Consider the following 25,846-nt stretch of genomic DNA (forward strand, 5'->3'; position numbering starts at 1 on the left):
AAGAGCAGTGCTGCAAGCTGCCTGATGTCGAAGCGCGATTGATTTTTCGTGTCTTCGAGAGTCTTCTATTCAGAGCATGCGCTTTTTTTTCCAGATCAATTAGCACCTCAGTTCTGGCGCACAGAACAAGCTTTTTTTTCGGTGTCACGTGTTACTGCGTAGAAACAGGTTGTAAAAAAGGGTTCCGTCTCCGCTGCATGGTTCCGCTCCATGTGATGTAACTCACAGAACTGCGTTATGGGTTTTGTTTCCATACGCCACGATCGAGGATGCGCTGACGTTATTACGCGTAGATCGCTTTCAAGGCTCCGTTCTGCAAGCATATTTTCAGTAACCAGGATCATAAACAGTAAAGCGCTGGCCTTGTTTACACGCCTGCACAAGATAAAAGCAGGATGTTGGCATGTTCCTGGATATGGAACAGAAAGCCTAGGGCATGTGATCCACTAAAGTTTGTGTTCTACTAATCTCCTGAATATTTCTGTACGACCTGTCCTGAAGAACGTTGATTAAAACTACCACAAACAACAACAGGGAGCAGATAAATGTTTTTTTTTATTTATTTTTTATTTTTTATTGTTTAATGTTTTTGTTCCAAGTCTCATATTATTCCTGGTATTGGAAACTTGGCTCTTTCTTAGTAACGTGCTGCCTAAATAAATGTCAGAAGTAGCAGCATATATTCCCAAGCTACTTTTAGTTTCAGAAAAGCATCTGTATTTATTTACTTATCTATTTCCTCTCAATCTCATGACAGGGTTAAACTCAGGGGTGCAGGAATTGAGTCTCCTGGATGGAGGTTAATGGTGTCAGGTACTGGTGCCTGTTTGTGCATGACCTATATTTGCAGCCATGCAGAAGTGATGTATGTTAGAAGTATGGAGGACTGGGTAGGAATGTGACTGTAGATTCTTGTGGCAGTGTATGTCTGTAGGGTGGGGCGCGCACACACAAATATATATGGACAAAAGTATTTGAATACCTCACTTTTCTAGCCATATGTTGTGGTTCTTCCATAAAATTACCACAAAATTGGAGACACACAATTGTAAAGGACGTCTTCGGATGTGGCATTCAATTTTCCCTTCACTTAAACTAGGAGACCCAAAACTGTTCCAGCATGACCGTGTTCCTGTGCACAATGCGAGTTCCATGAAGATATGGTTTACATGGATTGGAGTGGAAGATCTTGAATTACCTTCTTTAGAGCTCTGACCTCTATTGAACACTTGGGATAATTTGGAACACTGACTGTACCCCATGCTTCCTCACAATACATCAGACCAGACCTGACTTGACTAAAGCCTTTTTGGCTGAATGAGCACACATTTCCAACAACCAACCTCCAAAATCTAGTGGATCGTCTTCCCAGAAGAGTTGAGGTTACTATACTAGCAAATAAAATGGTGTATGAGCCAGTACTAACCAATGCAGGGATGTTAGTCTCGTCTTCCTTGATCTATCAAGTGATATCCAGACTATCTTTTAATTGCAGAACACTAAATGTTATAGTATGTGAGCTTGCACTTAAGACATAACATTAGAAACAAGTGATTACAGTGCAGTTCATGATCTTCATCTCCTAGTCTGGTGTTAATTATTCCAGCCTCACCAGACTCATGTATTAACGTCTTTATATTTTTCTTATTAACTTTAAAGAAAGTGAATTAAAGGTGGCTGCACTATTTTTTGTGTGTTAAAATCTCAGGCTGGAATCAGCCAGTGCTGAATGTCACATTGTGACTAAAGATCTCTGTTCTGACATGAGATTTCCGTCTAAAAGAAAAACTAAAATAAAAAATGGCTGTATTGTGCGATCAGAAAAGTGCATCCATCTTTCTATTCAGACGTAACATATTTTTTTATTGTTTTTTTTTTTTTTCTTTTACAAGGCATTTATTACATGAGCTTTTACTTCTCATTTGTACTAGCCTCTATATATCCTCTCCCCAACATGCCTCATCCGTCCAGCCCATAAAACTTACAGTGTGCGTCTAAGGGCAACAAAAACGCCATAACGAGCCCTCTGTGGCTTGTCCTGGCTGTGTAGTGGCATAAAAGCAGAACCGTGTAAAAATAATGAGCCTTGTTGAAGAGCGCAGTATCTCGGACAATCCATCTGAAATGTTGCTGTTTCATCTTTTATTTATTTATTTTTTCTTCCACCCTCCATTCCTTACTTAGTAGGTTATGAGTGTATTGTCCCAGGATGCCATTTGACCGTAGACATACCGGAATGCAAGCGAAGTGTGATGTAGGAGCCGTGCTGCAGGGTAATTTGTTTTTTTATTTTCCTCCATTCCCAAGTGGACGTTTGGAATTTTTTTGCTCAGCATCTCTATCGCGAGCGTTTTAGAAACTCTGAATACATCGGAGCGTCGTTCCGCAAGCCTGAGTCACTCGCCTGACATTGTAGCTGCTGTGATCCTTTTGCTTATCGTTTCTGTAATTTACAGCATGTAGGCAGGTGGTGTTTTCAGACTCGAGCAACATCAAGACGCTGGGAATTCTTCCAAAGTTTGTTAATGAGCTTACCATCATTTTCTTTCTCCTCCTTTTCCCTTCACTCTCTCTCTCTTTCTCTCTCGCTGTAGCCACGCGCTTTCTTGTGCCTCATGCAAATAGACTTACAGTAATCCAAGCACTCCCACTGATTATTATTCACTCCTCGATGGCATCAGTGATACTATAATGTTATGTATTTGTGAAACACATCTTACACTCCTTGCCGGATTACATTCTCGCAGCGTGTTGCTTTTCCGTGATAGTTATATAGATGAGACTGGGAATGTTTGTGGATCCATTTAATCCGTTTGAATGTGAGAAGGAGGCGAATGTGTTTTATTTGTTTACGTGGGGCGTGTTTAATAAAAACTATATCGGTCGACATTTGAAAGGGATACACAAAAACTGTACACATCTTCGAGTAGCGCTCTGAGAATTATTGCTATTAAAGACGATCTATAGCTCGCGGCACTGAAAATTGCTCACATTTCTTGCTCCTCGGTTTATCTCTCGTACAGCTTGCGGTTAATTAAGTAGCAGGCTTGTCAGTGCAGGGATCAAGCAAGGTCCCTGTGGATTGCCACCCGTCCCTGATCCAGATAGTCCTCACTCTGTTACTACACAACCCACGTCTCTATACAAACACACACACTTTTTAGTGGAAAAGAGAACAAAGGGGTTTTCGAAAAACATTCTCTCTGGAAGGGATGGTGCTTTTTTAATACAATGTGTTGCTAGATTTTTCTTTACATTTTGCCATTAAGGTCAGTTGATGTATGTAGGTGGCAGAATAGATAAGGACTTCTGTGCACGCTCAAGGGAAAGTTGGATGCTTGGCAGCAGGAGGGGGTTGGATGATGGTTTGGTGCTCACGGCTTATAGCTCAGGTTTATGTGATTTCAATCCTGAATGAAGTCATGCAAAGTTTGTGGAAAAAATCTTAAATAATTTCAAAAGGTTTCTCCACATGGCTACACGATCAGATAAGTTGTCCGACACAATCTTGCTGCTGTATTAATGTCCAGATCATTTAAACACACTTTAACAGCACCACAATCGTTGTATTAGGTTGATTTAATTTTTTTTTAAATGGCAAAAGCAATAATAAAAAAAAATCAATATGGGGCAGACAGTGGCTATACACCTCAGAGGAACCTTCTGGTGTAAAGGTTAAGCCACGCTCTATACACTGGCCGACTCATCGGTAGAAGGAACCGATTCACACGAGGCCGTAAGTTTGGGAATAGAAACTTCTCTGTAGCTTCCAGCTGGCGGATGAGTTAAAAGGTCAACGTGGTCGTAACAAAAGCAGCTCATACACTAAGAGCCGTTTTCAGTTGCTGCTTTGCATGGCTGTTTGGCTAAGTGGCTTTTTGACTCTGCATGTCCCCAGGCTTGAACATGGTGCGCTCGCAAGACTTGGGTGTTGGAAGGAGGTTCTAGAGCTTTTGTTTTTTTTTTTTTTCGCACCGTTTTCCAAAGATTAGCTACGTTATCACAGGGTGGAAAAAGTAAAGTCAGGGTTATCCTGGAATTTTCCGGGTGGGAACGTTGATCAGGGTGCGAGGGAAGCAAGGTTGGGTGTGCCAGTGGTGACTTGGACACAGAAGTATGTGGGCAATTGATATGGAGAAGAAAGCGAAAGATTGATTCAGGCTGCTTGATAGATTAGTTTAGAAGATCACACACAGGTTGAACTTATTCAGGTCTGCATCACCATTTCACCATTTTACTTTCTCAGGATTTAGAAGAGAAGAGGAGCCTTTATTATTTACATATACATTACAGCACAGTGAAATTCTTTTTTACGCACAGGCCAGTGATGTTAGGAAGCTGGTGGGTAGGAGGGGCAGTGTCAGCCATGATACAGTGCCCCAGTGTGGCATCTTGGCAATTCCGGCGCTTGAACCCCTGATCTTCCAGCCCCCCGCCCCCCAGTTCGAACGTACGAGCAAATGGACCTACGAGCAATTTCCAAGAACGAATTATGCTCGTACAACGGGGTTTTACTGTATATATTTGGCTGAGGCCTCAGACATTGTTCTGGCTTCATTAATTTTGAGTTTAGTGAACTTTACAGGCCTCCTACAGCTGCACCCTGCTGACTCCCATGTTCATAATGCAACATTTACTGCAGGAGGCTGTACCATAGCACTTAATCCATGGCAAGAGTGCTAAATAAATACATTTCACAGCACAAGTTGCATTTTAGGAGCGATAGACGGCCTCGTACCAGCAGCATTTCCAGTACTGTGTGTCTACACGTGAGACAAACATATGAGAAACCTCAGCTTGGCTGCAGGTGCCACTTGTCTAGGCCGTCTCCAATCTATTAATGCAGAGGAAGAATTCTTCGCCGAAGCTCGATCCCAGCCTCAAAATTGTACAAGCTGTATCTCACATGCCGGGCATGGCATTCTGCATGGCACTGCGGTCTGATTGCACTCAGGCATGCAGATGGAGCAGGCTCTTAATCATCTTACAGAGAGTGGAAAATGTGTTTGTTGGACGTGCCTGGTCTGTGGGAAGCAGAAGTGGCCTTGAAATAGCGCAGAAGCCCAGAGGGTTCAGAGCTTCCCCTTAACTCATAAGTCATCCGCTCACCAGGACTCGAACGGGAGCGACATTGAGGAACTGATGAATGAGTAAAGCCTAAACCCTCTGCTGTAGCAGATGAGAGTCCTCGTAGTGCCTTTATGAGGGTGGCATCTCTTGTCATCCTGAATGTGTTTTGTTCACCTTACATAAAGGTTATATCCTTCCTTTTGCTGTCACCAGGTTTAGCTCAGCTTTTTTCCTCTTTGCTTGGACAGGTGGTCAGGGTGTGCTTAAATTCTCCTGTGTTACCGCCCTGCTGTTTCTGCACAGTCAAGCTGCTGTACACATTTCCATACATCTAAGCACTTTACTAGGACGTCTTCTTATTCTTTTTCTCAGACACTTTATTATTCCCTGCATCCGTCGTTTTTATGCGCTTGCTGACGAGTCAATTTTCAGCAGCAGGAGCGGGTAACTTTTTTGTCAGCTGCTGGAGTTGGGCAACCAAAACAGCTGTGCTTCCACACAGGGAGAGTTCTGACTTTATTATTCGAGGGGATTTGGAGCCGTCAGGAAATGGGAGCTCATTCTTTGGGCTACCAATTGAACTTTTTGCACAAAATCTGGAGTGGACTTTTTTTTTAAGCATGGGTCCAGTAATAAATTTTCACCATTGTGGCTTTTAGTACCTGCCCTTGATACAAGCGTATGTGGGTGTGGACTAGCAGCACTATTTGTAGCTAAGAGTTATAGGCGTGAGTGGGAATGCATTTTCACCCACTCAGCATTCCAGTTGATCCCAAAGGTGTGCACTAGGGTAGAGGTCAGAGCTCTATAGCAGGCCGCTCAAGATCTTCTACTTCAACCTACGTAAAACATATCTTCATGGAGCTTCTTTTGTGCACAGGAGCATTGTCATACTGGAACAGGTTTGAGTACAAGTAAAGGGAAAATGTAATATTGCCACATCCTAAGACATCCTTTAGATTTGTAATCCTCGATCATTGTGCTAACAGTTTGGGGAAGAACCACATATACACTGTAAAACCAGGTGTCCCAATACTTTGGTCCATATAGCGTATTTCAGGAAGCATAATTATATTTTGCATGTTTTGCAGCAACCTATTGCTGCGCACACTTTTTGTGAACGTACTAGACGTCTTTTAACCTTCTTGCCTGATGCACTCTTTAAAAAAGAAGCAACCGCTTATCACAAATAAGTCACAAATGCTGAATGAATGAAGCTGTTTGGATAAATAAATGATGGCTACCTGTAGTTACAGAGTTTGTGATGCTACATACAGAAACAGAATTTGCTGGTGTTTGCTATGTTCACAGGTACTGTTTATCCTGTGTAAATGTAAAAAAAAAAAAAAAAAAGTTTGGCATAGACGTACGGAAATACAGTTTCCAGGTCACATGATCAACTTTCAAAGGTTTGAGTTAAACTCAAAATGACAATTTTAAATGATCTTTTGCTAGAGTGTAATTATTTTTTTTAAATGTATAATTTGTCACCTATATTATCAAACACGGACAGAAGGAAGCGGAAATGATTGATTTATAATCCGAGTTTTTTTGTTTTGATTTTAGATGCAACTTATAATACGTTTCTTCCTTTTGGACATCGAAATAATGATGCAATCCCATGAATAATGATGCAATCCAGTGAACGCATTGATCACTGTGATCTCAGTGACTAATCATTCCAGTTGAAATTGTAGTAAAACTCTGAACCTCAAAGTCCCTTATTTTTTGTTTTGGCTCTTTATTTTTTTTTTAATCCACCACGTCCTGCAGTGTGAGGGAGGTTAGTATTTTGGTCTCCTGTTTGGTGTCCTGTTAATCACGGGCAGGTTTGTGCAAATCTGGACCCCCTGCAGTAGTACTGGGGGAATGAAAGAGCGCCTCTGTCTTGTTCTTAGTTGAAGCCCAAGTGAACCAAAGCATCGCCTGCTTGCAAACCGGACCTCTGATTGATCACGGTTGGGTCATTAAGGCTTCTGTGACTCCCTGGTGAGTTTTAGGAGAAAGGCGGTGTGATGAGCTCAGGATGTCTGATATTTTAAATTAGAGCTCCTGTTCTCATCCGACTCTGATCTCGTAGAGGGATAGCGTGCATGTGTAGAGGGACAGGGTTTTCCAATGAGGCTGCTGACCCATAACAGTTTCCTTTCTAGGCTCAAGCTTCATGGCGTGGGGGAAGGGCTTTCTGTCCCCCGCCCCCCTTTGGTTCTCCTCACCCAGTTTCTCTCCCATCTCTATGAGGTGGGTGGTTGAGTCCCGAGGCTTCTCTTGGCCCTGGTTTGTGTGTTTCTGTCACAAGGACAATGGGCCAACTCAATGGCTGCCGGCGGCAAACTAATCAAGGCCATCGGCACAGCGTAGGGATCACGTCCAAGAGGCCAGGGAGTGTGAAGTCTGTGTTTAAGGCCACGTCTGTGTATATGTGTGTTGGGAGGCAGATTTTAAGCTTTTATACATAATTTTACCCCTTTGCTTTAGAAAAATACAAGGTGTATGAATGGGAATGAATAAATTTACATTTACTTAATTTACAGCACAGATGCTGGTGCTGGTGATTCCACATAAACCAGTTTCACGACTTCACCTGACCTCTTTCTAGCTGGGGTTTGCTGTGCGTGTTGGACAGATGTGCCATTGTCAATGTGTGTGTATGTTTCTGGTGTTGTATGTAAAAGAACCAGCCTGACAGGCTTTCAGAGAACTATATCTAACTCCACTCTACCCCATCCCCCCTGCACCAAGCGTCAAAGATACGCATCAATTAAAAGCATTGCTCATCTGCATATCAGCAACGTCCCGTTATAATCCTATACGGTCTCCGAATTCAGCCTTAATTATGCAGACGAAGGCCATTGTTCAGCGTTTCATTAAGCCGCAGCTGTAAAGTGATATAGCATTTGGATACAAAGCCTTATCTGATCACGCAGTCGTCTTCTGATTTGCTTGTGTATCCACGTGTTTACTCACTGGAGATTAGGACGTGCAGCTCAGGCTGAGTGCAGACGAACAACGACTCAGTTTGAGCTCCGACAGCGAATAGAAAAATGAACAGCAGAAGCAAAGGGGTGGGTGAGTAAATGAGTGCGGGGTGCCAGGCTGTGACTGATGAGGGCTCGGTAAAGGCCAGGGCCGATTTGTCATACCGAGTCTCTCGTTAATTCACCATTAGACACACACTCGCGTGCACACACCTCCTGCTGCAGGTCTTTTTTATTTTTTTTTAATACCCGAGCTTCAAGGTTGGACCCCTCACCCACACGATGGGGGTGTGTTTGTGTTTTTCTTGTCTGTTGAAGCAAAACAGTCTGGGAGTCGTTACACAAAGACTAGGTAAATGTGCAGAAATGGCTAGACTCCCTGTCATGAGTGTGTTGACCTCAGTGGATAAAATAGATCCTGCTTTGTCTCTCTACGGCTTTATCAGTGTGTTCTACATTTGTACCAGTCGAAATCACTAAGATTTGTCTGTTATCTTGCTGTTGACATTCCAATTTGATACTTCTCATCAATTTTTTGTGTCCGGTCGAGGCCTCCCCCCTCGATCGTACTACATCAACCTGCATTTCCCGTATCAGAAAACACAGACTCCCATGAAGCTTGCTTTCTGTGTAATCTGTTATTTCTGTAAACTGCCATTTACAATTTCATTCAATACAGCTATCAGATGCACAGACAAGCATGGTGTTGCTGATTAAAACAACCACACAACTATGCATTTTTTTTGGCTCATACCTTACCCATTCTGTGTTGGAATTGGAAGAGATCATCACCATCACCACAGATAGATTTGTTTTTCATTGACGAGCAATACATCTTTGCAAAATCTCTGAAGTAGGAGATAATAGTTGCATTCTTTAAGCCTTCTAATTAACAACTGTGTTTGCACAAGGTGCTGTTTAAATATAAGAGAACTTTCAGATGAGTAACCGAGTCCCTGGACTGCACCCGAACAAAAAAAAAAAAAAAACGTTCTCGCATTGTTAATGGTCCACACTCTCACTGCAAATAGACTTGGTCTATATCTTTTTTTTTTTCTTATATAAATTAAATGGACATAAGTATTGGGACACCTGAACTTTCCTGCCATATGTGGTTCTTCTCCAAACTGTTAGCACAAATATGGAGGCACACGATTGTATACTATGTTTTTGGATGCGGTATAATAACATTTTAACACTCGCTTGAATTTGGAGACCCAAACCTGTGTCCCTGTGTACAAATCCAGCTCCATGCAGCTATGGTTTACATGGTTTAGAGAGGAAAATCTTGAGTGGCCTGCTATAGAGCTCTGATCTCAACCCTACTGAACACCTTTGGGATGAATTGGAACGCTGACTGCACCCCAGGCCTCCTCACCTCACCTACATCAGTACCTGAATTTACTAACACCCTTGTTGCTGATGAACACAACGCACACTCCAAAATCTAGTGGAACATCATCTATATGTTGAATGCGATGGCCCAAAAGCACACACCATATTTATGACCAGGTGTCCGCAAACCTTTGGCAATATAGTGTATGCTATCAAAAATACTCTAATTTATTTACATTGGTAACATTGGTACATATTTACATGGTTTTCCAATGTTTTTTCAGGGTTTTTCTTCTTGTGTTTCATGCAGATGCATGCAGGGGGTGTCTTGTGTAGAGGAAAGTGTCTGATGATTTACAGCAGCAGTACGGAGGTGGTGTGACTGAACGCGTCAGATTGTTATCAAATTTTTTTATTTTTTTGCAGAGTGCTCCAGGAATAGATCAGAAAATGGATATATGGAGACTGAGGGAGAGAGTGAGAGTGTACTAGACCTCTTCTCCTTCTTCATTTTTTCACGAAATAGTCCAAATATGATCGCTCTCCACTACTGTCCTGTTCTGTCTTACTCTCACTTTCCCCCTCATGCAGAGCTCCTATCTGTGGCATGTGGGAAGCTGGGGTGTGATGTCTCTTTTTTCACTAGGCCGTTAGATTGGCACTAAGTGGCACACTGAGAGGGAGATTGGCATCTGGGCTTCTGTCCAGCCTTCAACAGCCTTTTAGCTTCCTGCCATCAACATGCTAATAAGGGTTGCACTCGGCTCTCAGCACAGCATTGTCTTTCTCATAATTATTGCTGAGAGTGACTTCATAGTCATGGAGTTGGTCTAGTGGTGTGTGTGTGTGTGTGTGTGTGTGTGTGTGTCTGCCTGCCTGCCTGAGTTTGACAAGTGACACGTTTCATGTGGAATGGATGCAACCAAAAAAAAAAAGTATCAGCAGCTCTGGTGGTAGTTCCTGCTGTACAGTAAATCTACTGGTAGATGTATATTAAGGTGATGCTATCTAGCGAAGTAGAACACATTTGTTGATGTATAGTGTTTTTTTTTTTTTTTTTTTTTTTTTTTAATGTTTTTTGACTTAAGTGCCTTAAGTGCAATAGAGGAAAATAAGGGCAAGTGAAATACTGTTGCTATGAATGTACTCTATGGACACATTTAGTATCAATTTGCTGTCCACTTTTCTGGGAAGATGTTTCATTAGATTTTAGAGTCGTGCTTGTGGAGATTTCAATTAATTTTTATTTGTATAGCACTTTTAACAACAAACATTGTCTCAAAGCAGCTTTACACAGATAATGTGGTGATAAAAAATGAAAAAGATTGTTATTTATAAGTGTATGTTTGTCCCTAATGAGCGAGCCGGTGACGACTGTGGCAAGGAAAAACTCGCCGAGATGGCATACGGAAGGCCTTAAGAGGAGACCCGACTCATCTGGGTGGCACCGAATGTCCTTTTATTACAGCTAAACGTTGTTGAGTTGTGCAGTGATGGTGATCAGATGCAAACTGTAGTCCTGTGTCAGTGTAGCTGCTATTAACTACAGTCCAAATTACTCCTCAAAGCTCCTGTGTTACTCCGTATTTCATAAGATTTGTGTTCATTCAGCCACATAGGTGTTAGTAAAGTCAGGTACTGATGTAGGTGAGGTGAGGAGACCTGGGTGCAGTCAGAGTTCCAATTCATCCCAAAGGTGTTCAGTAGGGTTGAGGTTAGAATTCTATTGCAGGCCACTCAAGATCTTTCTCTCCAACCCATCTACACCATATCTTCTTGGAGCTGGCTTTGTGCATAGGAGCATTGTCATGGAGCAGGTTTGTGTCTTCTAGTTTAAATGAAGGGAAAATTAAATGCTTACACGTCCAAAAACTTCCTATACGATTATGTTCCAAGTTTGTGGTAAGAGTTTGGCGAAGAACCACATATGGCTGGCAAATTCAGGTGTCCCAATACTAAAATACCTTGTCCATATAGTGTGCGCTATAACGGGGACTAAATCGTCAATGTTGCAACTCTAAAGGCAATGAAAATGTGGAGGAGATGTGTGCACTTTTACCTGCTAACGTGTGCTTCCTTACACACGCATTGTTGTCGTGTTAACGACTTCACATTTTGCTATTGACTCACAATCTACCACACACCGTGTTTCTTTGATTCTCAGTAAATGAAAGAAACGGTGATGAACCCTGTTGTGCTACTTTAGAGACATTGTACGAGGGCTAACGAATACCTGTTACCATCATCAACCGTGTCAACATGGTGCCAGAGGCGCTTTGCTTTGTGTTTCATTTTATTTCCCTCGCAACTCTCTTCCTGGTGGTGGTGTATTGTAGCGCGCACGTGTGTGGCTGTGTGTGAGTGAGTGTTTGCGTGTAGCTCGCATTGTTTGCCGACCAGTGTTTTATTAGCAGATTAATTCAGTGCTCACTAGGGTTAAAAGTCAACATTTATTTAACCCTCCCCCAGTGCTTGTTTACAGGGTGATGTTTCTTTTGTTCTACAACTGTGTGTAAAATGATATTTTGCTACAGTTGACTTTTTATACACATACACATTGGACAAAAGTATCGGGACGCCTGATTTGTCCAGCCCTATGTGGTTCTTGCCTGAACTGTTGCTACAAATTTTGGAGGCACACAATTGGGATATCTTTCGAATGTTGTAGCATTACATTTTCCCTTCATATGAATTAGGAGACCCAATCCTGTTCCAGCATGTCATTGCTCCTGTGCACAATGCAAGCTCCATGGAGGTAGGTTTTACATGGGTTTGAGTGGAAGATCCCGAGTGGCCTGCTATAGAGCTCCGACTTTTGCGATGAAGTGAAACTCTGACTGCACCCCAGGTCTGCTCACCCTGCATCTAAACCTGACTTTACTAACGCTCTTGTGGCTGCATGCCTGGAAATCTTCACAAGCACAATCCAAAATCTTGTGGAACATCTTCCCAATAGAGTGGAAGTTACTATAACAGCAAATTGGAACTAAATGTGAATATATTTATTTATTTATTTATCACCTGACCCGTTTGCTGAAAAAAAATAAATGGTCTGCTTTTATTGTTTTTTCTTTGGTTGCAGATGCACGTTGCTGAATTATAAACTGACCATTGCATGTCATATATAATGTTACTGTGTTCATGGTGCCTTGTAAGCGGTCATTTGCAAGTTGTAAGAACTCAGCTCAGCACGTTCGACATGCAAAGTGCGGAGGAAAAAAAAAATACGGATGCCTTTTAAAAAAAGCCTTTCTTTTGTTTGCTAAGTGAGCACGCTGAGCTCATAAAAGGCTTTGCCTTCGCCACATGTTTACAGTTACAGGCCCGAGAGGCTACTGCTGCTGTTCTACTGAAGCGAACGCACAAGCACTCGTTTAGTATTTTGGAATGAAATCGCAGCAGACAATAACGGCTAACGGAACAAAGGTATGTGGAGAGTTTATTAGCAGGAGTAACATTAGCAAGAAGCTAGCCGCGTTGATGACGTCCTCATAATGATTAAGATGGTCAGTTACGCATAAACTGTTTGTATTTAATTATTTATTATTGTTTATATATTTTTTTTATTATTTCAAGCGAGTATTGTTATTAATTATCATGATATATAATGCTTTTTTACTGTTCATATTGTGTGTTCATGTTGATTTGTAAACAAGGAGGGGACCGGCTGGTGAAGACCACATCAGTTAATGAGTTGAAATGTATGGAGGGGGAGGGTGTTTTGCTACGCTCCCTTGTCAGGCTTGTCAGGCACTGTTAATAATAGTTGATGCCACTGGCATCCGTTAGTGAGTGAAAGGAAATTATGCAGTCAGTGTTAATGATAATAGACTTTAATCTAGTCAGAGGGAAGAATTGGTTGAACATCCGTGGCTCTGCCATCATAGGAGTTTCTGATTCATGACATTGGTCTAAGTACAAATGATGAATGTACTTCAGCTGCATGGAAACAAACCCCTTTCTGAAGTGGATGTAGAAATGTTTGTATTTGAGGTTCAATTATTATTACACGAAATTCAATTTGTATAGGCGTGTATAGATCATCATTAAAGCACATTTTTAACATTTAGTTGTTTAAGCTGAACTGTGATCTGACCTCAGTTTGATATTGATCATTTGATTTCAACAGATTCAAAAAGCAGACCTCTGATGCCTCCACCCTCGTGCTTCACTGTAGGGATATTAGCTAGTCAAAGAGCGGTACCTGGTTTTGCGAGAAGCACCGCTTCGAGTTCAGTGTTAAAAGTGTTAGTGTTAAAAATTTCATATCACACTAGTGTTTTTTCCCCTCATGCTCTCAGAGCCCTCTAAGTGCTTTTCATATGCTTTTTATTCTGGAGTGCTTCTGTCTAGCCATTCTAGGCCTGATTAATGGAGACTTTCTTAAATGGACGTCTCTTGTTTCTGAAGCTCTGTTAGAGTGGCCATTGGGTTCTTGCTCTGCTTGGCCAAGTCCCATGTCAAGGAATTTATTTCGTTATCATCCATTTTCCGTTTTCATGAAATCTATAACTGTGTAAATAAACAAATTGGACTTCTCTACAGCTTGATCCTTACTTTCTCATACCATTAACCGTATTCAGACGCCATTGCTTATTCCGAATTTGAAGACTCCAGATCAAATAATTTTTCACCATGCAGCATTTACACTCACATGAGCTTTATTGAATGGATTTATAAGAAGAGATGATTAGAGAAACTGTCTGTACTTGTTTTACAGTAACATTAGTGTATGACTGTGTTATAATGCATAGAGCTTAACATGTTTAAATATGAGGCGATGCACGTGTTGTGGGTGTTTTTTTGTTTGTGCAGCCACATACTTAGATTATGTGTGTTTTATTTTATTTTGAATACATTTTTCTTTTCAAACTTTTCAGTTTGAATATTTATTTTCTGAATCGCCATTTTCAGAAATGTATAATGAAATGATAAGGGTACACACACTTTTCGTACCTGTTTAAGCACGAGCTCGAGCACATATAATTGCGGACACCATTCCACATTTAATCTCCATTTGCTGTTATCACCTCTGCTCTTCTGGGAAGATGTTCCACTAGATTTTGTAGTGCGCTTGTGGAGGTTTGTGCACATTCAGCCAGAAGGGTGTTGGTAAAATGAGGTTCTGATGTGGGGTTTATAGCAGAAGAATTTCTACTCCAACCCATATACACGATGTCTTTATGGAGATGACTTTATACACAGTTGACCTTGTCATGCTCTAACAGGTTCTGGGTCTCCTAATTTAAGTGAAGGGATAATTTAATGCTACCACATTGTGTGACTTCAACAATAGTTTTATCAATGTGGTTTTGATATCTAGCATTAATTGTTGATTCAGGACGTTCAAGGTAATTTAGTGTAAATTAAAATCGTTTCTGTAACACTTGTCACTTTTTGATGTGTTGATGTGGACCTGAATTCTTAATTTTAATACATTCTGAGTTTAGGAAGAGCGGAATTAAGGTTTGACTCGGAGTGATATTAGAGCCAGTACCTTAAACACTTCAGCACAGAGAGAATATGAAAGAGCCCCCCCCCTCCATCATTTCTGGTTTATTAACCGTGTTGTGTAAACTGTCTCCCGACCGGGGGAATGCGTGCGTGGGTTTGTGTACATTTGGTGTTCGGTATGCATCTTTGCTTTCATAGACATGTGAGGGTGTAATGTGGTACTTTGTGGCTACAGCCTTCTAAGTCAGACATGTAAACATGGAAAGAAGCCTCTGAGAGCAGATATCCCTCATTTCTTTAAAGAGTTTTTGTGGACACTATTGAAACATTAGACGCCTACAGATGTTAAAATAGTCCATACATGATGCGAACAAAATTTTGTTGACACCCGACCAGTTCAAAGACGTCCTATAGAGTTGTATACCTCCTACTCTGTGGTAACAGTTTTGGTAAGAAGCACATTAGACTGGAGCAGGGTTCCCCCCTGTGTATTTGTGCGATGAGATCTGGCATGTCTGTATCTTTTCTGTGGTATTTGTAGTCTCTGGACCATGTCGAAGTTACCTGAGGTGCTGACGATGCTGATGACCTTACACGTATGATAGCAGTCAACAGAGGGAGAAAAAGACGACAGAAATATAGTGATAAATTGTCAACATTATCTCTGTCTCCCTCAAACTGTCTTTCACATTCTTCTTCTTTGTGCTGCAGCTTTGTTTTAGGTGAATAGCTGAAGGGAGGAAACAGTGCCGAGACCGATTTGACTTTGGAGGAAGTGGAAAAACGCTTTATTGTTCGCGCCATTTATCTGTCTGCACAGATGTCTCACTGTAACTGTCAAAAATTCTGCTCTGCATTTTATAACAAATAGTTTTTCATGGAGCTGAGAGGGATGGAGATTGAAAAAGGTGCACTTGTCACCATTGTAACTACGTTAGACAGGCTGGAAATTTACGGAAAACACACCAGCTAGACATACGTCTGTGTAGCATATGTGTGTGGAACAGATTAAGATGCAAGTACAAAAGACAAACATGTCTTGCAAAGCAATAATGGTTCAGTTAAAGATCTTGAAGTAAAAGGAATCAAGTCACTGAATCAAGTTTGGTGTTTCAGAGCATTTAATCATATGGGCAGAAGTATGACCCTAAGTTTATATATAACCTCTTACAGTATAATGATTTCCACTGAAATAGTTTGTTTAAATCGAGAGCTATTCACTGATCAGGCATAACATTGTGACATTATAACAATATGAGTGGTGACGTGAATAACACTGTTTGTCTCTACATTATGGTCCCTGTTAGTGGGTGGGATTTATTAGGCATCATGTGAACATTTTGTCTGCAAATTTGCTGTTTTAGAAGCAGGAAAAATTGGCAGGTGTAAGAATTTGAGTTTTAAAAAGGCCAAATTGTGATGGCTAGACGACTGGATTAGAGCATCTCCAAAACTGCAGCTCATGTGTTGTGGTCAGTATCTATGAAAAGTGGTCCACGGAAGGAACAGTGGTAAACCGGAGACACAGTGCACGTGGGGAGCGAACAATATTAGGAAGGTGGTCATAATGCTATGCCTGGTCTGTGTATATGGCTCACTCTAAGAGGTGGGCTTTGCTTTACAGCAGCAGAGCATCAACATCAGTTCTTTGGTGCAGATTTCCACACATTATTTCCTTCTCTAGGCATCACATGGTTTAGAAGATGTTTTTTTTTGTGTTTACATGGTCATGGGTCTGACATCTTTTCAGAGGAGTTTAGGCGGAGATTCTCTCTCTCTCTCTCTCTCTCTCTCTCTCTCTCTCTCTCTCTCTCTCTCTCTCTCTCTCTCTCTCTCGATATATATATATATATATATATATATATATATATATATATATATATATATATATATATATATATATATATATTTATATTTATCTCAAGGGTTATTGGCTGTCACTTAACGTGGTCAAGCACTTCAAAAGTGTCACTCGTACACAAAAGTTGACCCATTCCTGTTTCAGTGAATGGGTCAACTTACAGCCAAAATGTGTTTACATGGAGACTAAAACGTACAGAGTGCAGGATTTTTAAGGGGTGGAGTTGTAATTATTATTATTTTTTGCAATTTCTGCAGGCTTCCGAATGCCTGGGTCCAGACCTGTAATCTGATTAGACACCACACACAGTTTCCTTTAAATACACATACTGTTTATCTGAAAAAGGAGTATTAAAGGCATAGAATGACACAAAATTTGCGGGTTCTCATTTGGAACCTCACTAACAGCAAGTTGCGGATTATTTTAAAATTCGCGGGAATACGCAGCGGGACCGAATGTTCAGAAATGTTAGGAATAACATTTTAAACTATGTTTTCACTAACAAATTTCATAAAATTTTTCAAAACACATTATTGTATCAAAGTGACATAATGTCTAGATCAATTTACTGTGGTATCATAGGGGCTGCGGGGGTGCGTCCAGAATTCTCAGATTTTCTTAGAACGAAACCCTTGAGTTTTGGAGGAACACTGTACATGCTTTGTGTGTGTTTGGCTGGTCGCCATGGTGCCACCAGTCAACTTCCACTCTTAGCCACTAATTCAGTACATATACTGTACTTCCTACAGCTCACTGACGCTTAAAATACATTCACTTCTGCAGATTGTTTTTTCTCTCTCATTCTTCCGTTTGTCCCTGTCTGGAACATGTTTGAGGAAGAGCAGATATGTCCTGTTCTGCGCCCGTATCAGCTTCACTAAACGGCGCAAACACGATAACGCCTGCCCTTTATCACACCATCAAAGTGTTTTTACAGCTCCAGTTGTGTTGGGCAGCACGGTTTTCCAGTTTTAACACACCCATTAATTAACTTTGGAGCACATGGAGCACAAGATCGGGGGCTACAGTTATTTTTGTTGGGCTCACGTCTTTCAGAAATAGACTTGTGTAAGTTTTATTTGTGTCGGTGTGATGCACCAAGTTTGAAATCTGGGACAGGATTGAAAGGTTTAGACCTTCGCACCTACTTTAAAGCATTACCATTTTCTTCTATGCGGTTGATGCAGGAAGTCACGTGACAGTTTAGGGAAAAGCATGCATTTCCATGCCTGTGGGTCATTGCTAGTTGAGAGGAGGATCACAGATGGCCTTTTTCTGTGTGTTTAATCAGAGCTGAACTATACTGCTGTCTCTCCTCTGCTGCGTACAGCAATGACTGGGACAGAGCAAGCATTTCTTCCCTCCCACCCTGAGAGTGTCTGTTTGGCAGCTCAGTGGCAGCAGCAATGTTTTAAAAGTGCTGAAGGCTTACCTTTTTTGGATAATAACATTTACTCTCTAAGGTTCCTTAATTACCTTAATAAACAAAAGTATTGGGAAACCTGACTTTTCCAGACATATGCGACTACTGCTAAGAATCCTACTTTGTTTACAAGAAAGTACTTTATTTACCTACGTTAAAACACTATTGCCTTCAAAATAGTTCCCTTGCACAGCAATACAGCTCTCCCAGCATTTTCTGTGCTTCACCGCTGGATCTCCACAGTGGTGTCAAATCTGGCGACCTTTGAGCCTCATCTTTGGGAAGAAGGCGAAGTCTGCAGGAGCCAAATCTGGCGAGTAGCGTAGGTGTGGAAGTAAGATCATGTTTGGTGAGAAACTTGTGTGCGAGGATTTCGCGTTTTCTTTTTGTTCTAACTTGTTCTAACGCACGTAGTTGGAATGGCACCCGTTGCACAGCTCCCGACGTACACAGGGGCGATGTCTTTCGGCACACTGACTTATAAAGGTCGGCGCTTCATGTGACTTTGTGTGCAGCCTTGTGCCGTGTTACAAATCTAGCCTCGAATCTTTGATACCACTTCGTTTAGTTTTGACGTTAACCCTTTTGAACACCTTTGGGCTGGGACTGTGTGTGTGTGTGTGTGTGTGTGTGTGTGTGTGTGTGTGTGTGTTGCCTTTGCTGGATGCTCTGACATTGATCCTGAGGCTGTAAGCAGATTTACTCATTGACACCAGTCAATGTTTCTCACGTTGCCTGCAGAAACCCTTCTGAAAAGCCTAGCCATGTGGCCACCGCATGCACTAGTGATCATTTATTCGATAAATCACCATGTTCCCTCTTCAAGCATTTCAAACTGTCTGCACTTCCTTCAAATCTGTGGAGTGATTGTGAGTAAACAGATACCACATGCACCAGGCATTAAAAATGATGATCCGCTGCATCCCAAATGTTCCTCAGGGAGAACCGCCACACACGTTCCCAAGAATTAGATTCTAATATGAAAATGAAAGATTGTTGTATATTTGCGGCTCCGCTTGGGATGGGAATACTGGGAAAACTGGGAAAAAACACTGCCTGCTCTTGTCTGAAAACAGGAAACAGCTGAAGCAACATCCTGTAGCCGAGTAGTACCCGGAGAGGACCAGCAGCGAACGCACACGGCCATTAGTAGCCCCAGAGAGACGCTGCACGGAGGCAACAATGCAGGCCAGTGTGTTTTCGGTCCACCAGGGACCAACCGGCTGCATTCTTTCCATTCGCTTAGTGGCTCTCGGCATTGAACCGTTCAGCATGTACGTGTAACACACAAGCACAGCTATTCGTCTGCACGTGCTCTCAGTCAGTTGGAGTGCGGCAGAGAATTGTGTGCGTTTGTGTGGTCCGGCGTGCTTTCCCCTGAATTTTGCGGTGCACTGAAGTCTTTGTGAGCGTGATGGGCTCGTTTGGAGTTTTGTTTGTAGCGTCGCAGCGAAAAACCGCACTGGGAACTGAGGCTTCATGTTTCTATTTTGGGAAAATGCAGGGCCAGAGATGAAACAGTCTGTTCTCAGTCTTCAGAGAGAGCGAGATGGGAGGAGGATTCAGAGATCTGAGGGAAGAGATGTTCTCAGAATGGATCGAATAGACTCGAGTGGCCAATGCAGACCTGTGCATCAGACAGAACTCATTACAACACCTAAACATATAACGTATATACGTTATTTGTTTTTGTTTTTTTTAAATAAGTGTTTATGCGTAATTTAAGCAAAAGAGTAATGGCTATAAATGTGTAAAACCTCCCAGGGTATTAGGTACCTAAGGCAGTATTAATAAACAAAAGTAATTATTTAAATTGATAGTGACCTTGTTCTAACAGATTAAATATACATGTACACTGATTTCCTCCACCAGTGTCCCTCAATCGCCCCGAGGTGTGAATGTATGTGTAAATGTTGAATGTGTCTGCCAATAGACTGGACTAAATTCCTTTCCAAGTACAAGATGAATAAAGCAGTAAAGTAAATCAGATCAAAATAAGATGAACAGAACATAGTGACCTACACACTGTCTTTTAGTTCTAACAGTACAGCTGTAGGCAGCACATGGGGGACCGAATTCCAAGAACACTCCTGTAGAAATGGAATACACAGTGTGAAAAAATCTGAGACAAGAGCTGAGATGGTTGCAGATCTTTATAGCACCATAACGTTAAAGGTACTGTAAAAGTATCAGTTATATTATTTAACTGATGATATTCTGCTGAACACATATGGGTCATGGGTGGCCAAGGCTCACCGATGCATGTGTAATGCTCAACGGGTCCGGACTGTTTTGGCAGCAAAAGAGGGACCAACACAATATTAGGCAGGCGGTCATAATGTTATGCCTGATCGGTGTAGTTTACCAGAGTAGTCTACATGGAGCTTTGACCTCAACCCTGCTGAACAGTTAGGGGATGAATGCTGACTGTGCACGAGGCCTGATTGAAAAAAAAAGAAAAGAAAAATTCTCAACATCTGTGCTCAATGCGCCTGTGGCTGAATGGGAAAATCCCTACATCATGTTCCAACATTTGGTGCAAAACCTTCTCTGAAGAATGGAGATTATCATAACAGCAACACTGGGACTGAATCACACTGGTGTGAAACATTTGCCCATATTGTATTCTTTCTTTCTTTTGTTCTTTTTGTTCTTTTTTTTAATACCCTGATTCACTCACCAGGCAAATCAAGTTTAAGTTCAAATCAACTAAGATAACAAGCAGCAATTGAGAATTAAAACTCAAAATGTCATGCTAATTATGTGGTGTAACATAGACTATGGAAAACCAGCAGTTGAGGGGAGAGACTTTGAAATCTTGGACTCTTGCTGTTTTGGTAACGGCTCTGGTGACAAAGAATCACGTTTGTATCCTGGACACAAAGCTATGAAGTGTTGAAACGCACCGTTTCTGCATCCGATCATATCCCTGATTGTGGAAACAGTGTCGTGGATTTGTGCCTAATAACACGTGCCGATGAACTGTATTTACTACAAACAGCCAGACCACGTTCTTGGGGTGTGTGTGTGTATGTGTGTGTATGTGTGTGTATGTGTGTGTATGTGTGTGTATGTGTGTGTGTGTGTGTGTGTGTGTGTGTGTGTGTGTGCGCACGCGTGCGCATAGTGTACGCTGAAGGGATTCGGAAAAGAGTGAAGCATACAAGTCAGGCAGATGTTTTAACATTTTTAAACAAACAGCGATTGTTTGTTTTTTAATTCATTTATTTCCGCTATGTGTCATTGAAGAGAATTTTATTTCACTGGTTACTGGATGAGTGAAGTGAACTATAAATCCCCACTCCATCTCTTTTCAGTGTTTTTAAAGTAAAAAGGAATCAGTAACAACAAATGAAGCATTGTTCCATCTGAATCACAATGGACTCTATGCAGCATGATTACATGCAAGCCGGCACCATCGGGGCTGCAACTGCTGATAGCGGGCGCATTTGCGAGTTTAGGTCTGACCTACTTCTTCAATCCCCCCAGGCTTGAGCCAGCATCTGTGAAAGAAAGCACAAGGGGGTTAACACTGTATAGAGAATTTCTGAGGAGTGAGGTGAGGACACTCCGAAAGCTGCTCAGTTTTAGGGATTCCTGAACAGCACAAAGGTACACACAGTCCTCAACCATTCAGAAGGTCACGAGTTTAAAAATCCAGCATCTGCAAAAACCTGTGATGTGCCCTTTTGCTGTACTTTATCAATATACAACAGAGTTTCACACGACCGTGGTCACATTTTTTGTTTTCTCCTTCCGAGTTTCCACACTTAAATCAGTTACGTGTCCACCTACACGATGTTCCGTCAGTGTGTTTCCACAATTAGTTTTTCGAGCACAGCAGCATGTGTGTGAGTGGTCGTACACGAGCCCATAGTTGCTATGATGTGTGTCGTGTTGGATCCCAGGCTGTGCGGGTGGGAAGGCTAAGCAGGTCATGGGAAAGTAGAAACGGACCAGTGGCTGATTTAATACTAATCTTCCTCCCCCACACGCGCATGCACATCTGTAGTAGTCTCCTGTGGTGCAGCTTTGATTGGCTACCAGAGTATACTGGCAAGACCAATACTGAAACATTTACTGTAAGAAGCAACACTTCATAAAATCGTGTCACAAACTTGTACCAGGGTTGCTTTGGATAGTGAGCATTTCCTTTGGCAGATCAGGATACATGAGTTTATTCCTACACCTGTACGAGTACATATATTCTTATGCAAGTGGAAAGTGTAGCAAGTACTTTTCTATATGCCAGTGTGGGAGAGATGTAGTACAGAGAAATAATGAACAGAAACTAAAACTTAAAAAGATTTACTGGATGTCAATGTTTCAGTGCTACTGGAGCAGCATACAGAAATTCAAATCTTATTGGATTAACTGCGTGTTCAGATTGGCAATGTGTTCATCCCAACACCACAATTAGAACAAACATTATTGAAATGATAAAGGCACACACTATATGGACAAAAGTATTCAAGCATTTTTTTTCCCCTTTCACTAATAATTGTAAATAAATAAATAATTGTAAGTAGCTCTGGATAAGGACGTCTGCCAAATGCAGTAAATAATTATGTAAAACTTGTGTTCATATATAATGTATTATTTATATTGTTTCTTATGCCATGAGCTTCCTGTCAAAATGATAATGCATAATTCCTGGTACACATCCATCTTAAATGCTATAACAGTGCTGCTTTTTTAAAATTTACACCAAAATATTCTCTTACGTTACCGAGGGGAACGCGAGCCCTTCGATAAGACCGTTCCAATTTTATTCGTAAACCACAGAGCTTTGAGTAGAGTAGCAGGCTGATTGTTTACACTTTTATTCAATTTGGAAATAGATTGCACGTGGAATTGGAAAGAAGATTGACCGCGGGGAAAATGACGTCTGATCTTGGCCTGTCAAAGCTCCCTGCACTGATAATTAGATTAGATTAGGAGGCTGACAGACCGTCATGGATGTATTCATGGGCTGCATTACCGTTAAATCGCTCAGATAGGGTCTTTTATTTAAAAGCTAGATTAGTATTTGTGGCCTGAGCCTGAGATATGAGTCAGTAACATCCGAGCTTCTGACAGCTGACAGCTTCCGTCTGCTCTCATGATGGGTTTACGCATCTCGAGCGGAACAATTGGACGATCTTGGGCCGAGCATGTGACGTAGGACACGAGGACATCTGTGCAAACAAAATGGTGGCAAGTTTTGACAGAGATAAAGATTCAGCTTCCTTAAAATACTCTAACTTACAGCACATCCTTCCCAGCTCGGTTCATTCTGTCGAGCCAATCGCTACAAATGTTTGTCCACCTGAGATTAGAGTTGCAAAATTCCATGAATTTTCAAGACTGGAAACTTTCCATGGGAATTAATGGAAATAAACTGGGAAATTTTCTAAATTGCAAATCATCCTATAACGGAGAACTTAAATGTAGCCAGAATTCAGTTAAATTTAATTAATCACGTGCACACAGCACACTTACTACAGAGCTACTGAGGACACATCCCCTTCATAATGCAGTATAACATCCTTCATGTCCCCATGCATTTTTTAATAATATAACAGACCATTTCTTAAATCCTGCAAACAAAATAATGTGAAATATATGTCCATCTTGGCGATTATTCACGTAAATTACATAAATATTACATTAATACTGATAACATTAATAACAATCAAGTCAAAAATGTCAATTCAAAATAGTTTGCATGCAAATATTTGCTAATGGCAAAAATTTTTTTATTTATGCTTACTATTATTTACATTTCCCCAAAATTTCTGGCAAGTTTCTACCTTCAAATTTTAAAAAAAAAATCCACAGATGAAGTCCCAATGGAAAGTTTCCAGAAATTTATGGGAAATTTTCCGCCCCTTTGCGACCTTAGATAGATAGATAGATAGATAGATAGATAGATAGATAGATAGATAGATAGATAGATAGATAGATAGATAGATAGATAGATAGATAGATAGATAGATAGATAGATAGATAGATAGATAGATAGATTCAACTTTATTGTCATTGCATAGTACAGGTACACAGTTTGCAGTTTGGCATCTACCAGAAGTGCAAAATGTAGCAGTCGTGCAAAAGTGCAGATAATATCTAGCATATTTACAGTGCAGATAACTATCTAGCATATTTACAGCAAGTGGTATATATGAAAGTATATACAGTGAATAAATATAAAGGCTATTTCAGTGCAGAGATGTGTGGACATTCAGAAGTACAGTGAATAAGAAAATGTGCAGAAATGAAAGGTTACAGTTTACAAGATTATGGCATTAAGGAGTAGCAAGCTGAATAAACAACCTTACCTTAAATTCTTATAATCAACATTTCAGAAGTATAGTTTGCGAGAAATAGGGCGAAAAAAAATGCTTGTAAACAGAAGATGAATTGCGAAATTCAATTCGATCAGGGTCAAGGCCGGCGCAAGGTCAAATGTCTGAGATAGTATTTCTTAATATCGCTTCCTTCCTGTTTGTCATACACAGATGCTACTTAATACAAACTCATGGTCCGGATCTTGGGGCCTATTTTTTAATTATTTTTTTTTATCTCTGTTTATGACTCTTGCTATTGTGCAGAGATTCCCAACAGGGTCACCATCACAAGGTCAAATGTTTAAGAGAACTTTCCTTGAATATCTATCCAAGTTTAAAGAGGAATTTAAGGATGTTTTTAGGATGGTGTGTGGTGGAGACATGGTTTGGTTTACAGCTGCTCCAGCATCAGGGATGAATGGAACTAAAGTGCTGCTGTATAAGTGGAATAAACGCATTGTGGAATTCTAGGGAAAAATGGCCTTGGTGCTGATGATAGCAGAACTCTTCAGATCACTGACTATTTTCCTACAGCAGTCTGTAAAATGTTTTTAAATCTTTACTTTCATGTAATTATCCGTTTTAGTGGTCTTCAGTTTTTGAGAAATGTAAGTGTAAAATCGGGACACCCACTCCTAAAACAAAGCAGTGCAGTTGAAGCTCCTGCCAATTTCTCTCCAATCTGTATTAAAGAACACAGAGGTGGGTGGCTCATTTGGATTCTCTTTCAAAGGGGGCTTATCTCTGTAGTGCTTTTTTGGACTTTCCAAAGGTTTACAGCTTAGTGCTGTAATATCCGTTTGCATGATGAAACTTTGCAGAAGTTTTTTTCTCAATGAACAGCTCTCACACATCATGTGTGTGTCTGTGTGCAATGTGGGCATGAAGTCCAGTATATTTACACCAGGTGTTTCTTTTTGGGAAAACTATTTAGGAAAAATGACCCCCATGTGTATAACATATGTGACTACAATTACATTGGACTTTGGCTCCGAAGGTCATGAGTTCAAATCCGACACCACAATGCCACTCCTGGGCTCCTCAGCAAGGCCCATAAGTGCTCAGTTGTATGAATATGATAAATGTAGGTTGCTCTGGATAAGGGCGTCTGCCAAATGCCGTAAATGTGAGTGTTGATGTGTTAGACAAAAAAAATCTAACCTGAAGGAAATTTTAACAGAAAACTGTTTGTGGTTTTAAAGTACAAAGATATTAATCACACTGATTATCTCCTTAAACCCTCTGCTGTCATCATGATTGTTGCTGCAAGTCTCAAATGGAAAAAAAATCTGACTTTTCAGTATGTCTGTGACATGAGAAGATTTAGAAATACACTATATGGACAAGTATTGAGACACCTGACTTTTTCAGCTATTTGGTCTTCTTTCCCAAACTGTTA

The 25,846-nt window shown here is 41.0% G+C and overlaps 1 protein-coding gene across 7 annotated transcripts in view; it reads left to right on the forward strand.

Moving 5' to 3' along the window:
• agap1 (ArfGAP with GTPase domain, ankyrin repeat and PH domain 1) overlaps nucleotides 1-25,846 on the forward strand; it is a 143,742-nt gene that overhangs the window by 46,338 nt on the left and 71,558 nt on the right. The window lies entirely within an intron of this gene.

Source organism: Silurus aristotelis, assembly GCF_946808225.1.
Source record: "Silurus aristotelis genome assembly, chromosome: 2".
NCBI classification, from domain to species: domain Eukaryota; kingdom Metazoa; phylum Chordata; class Actinopteri; order Siluriformes; family Siluridae; genus Silurus; species Silurus aristotelis.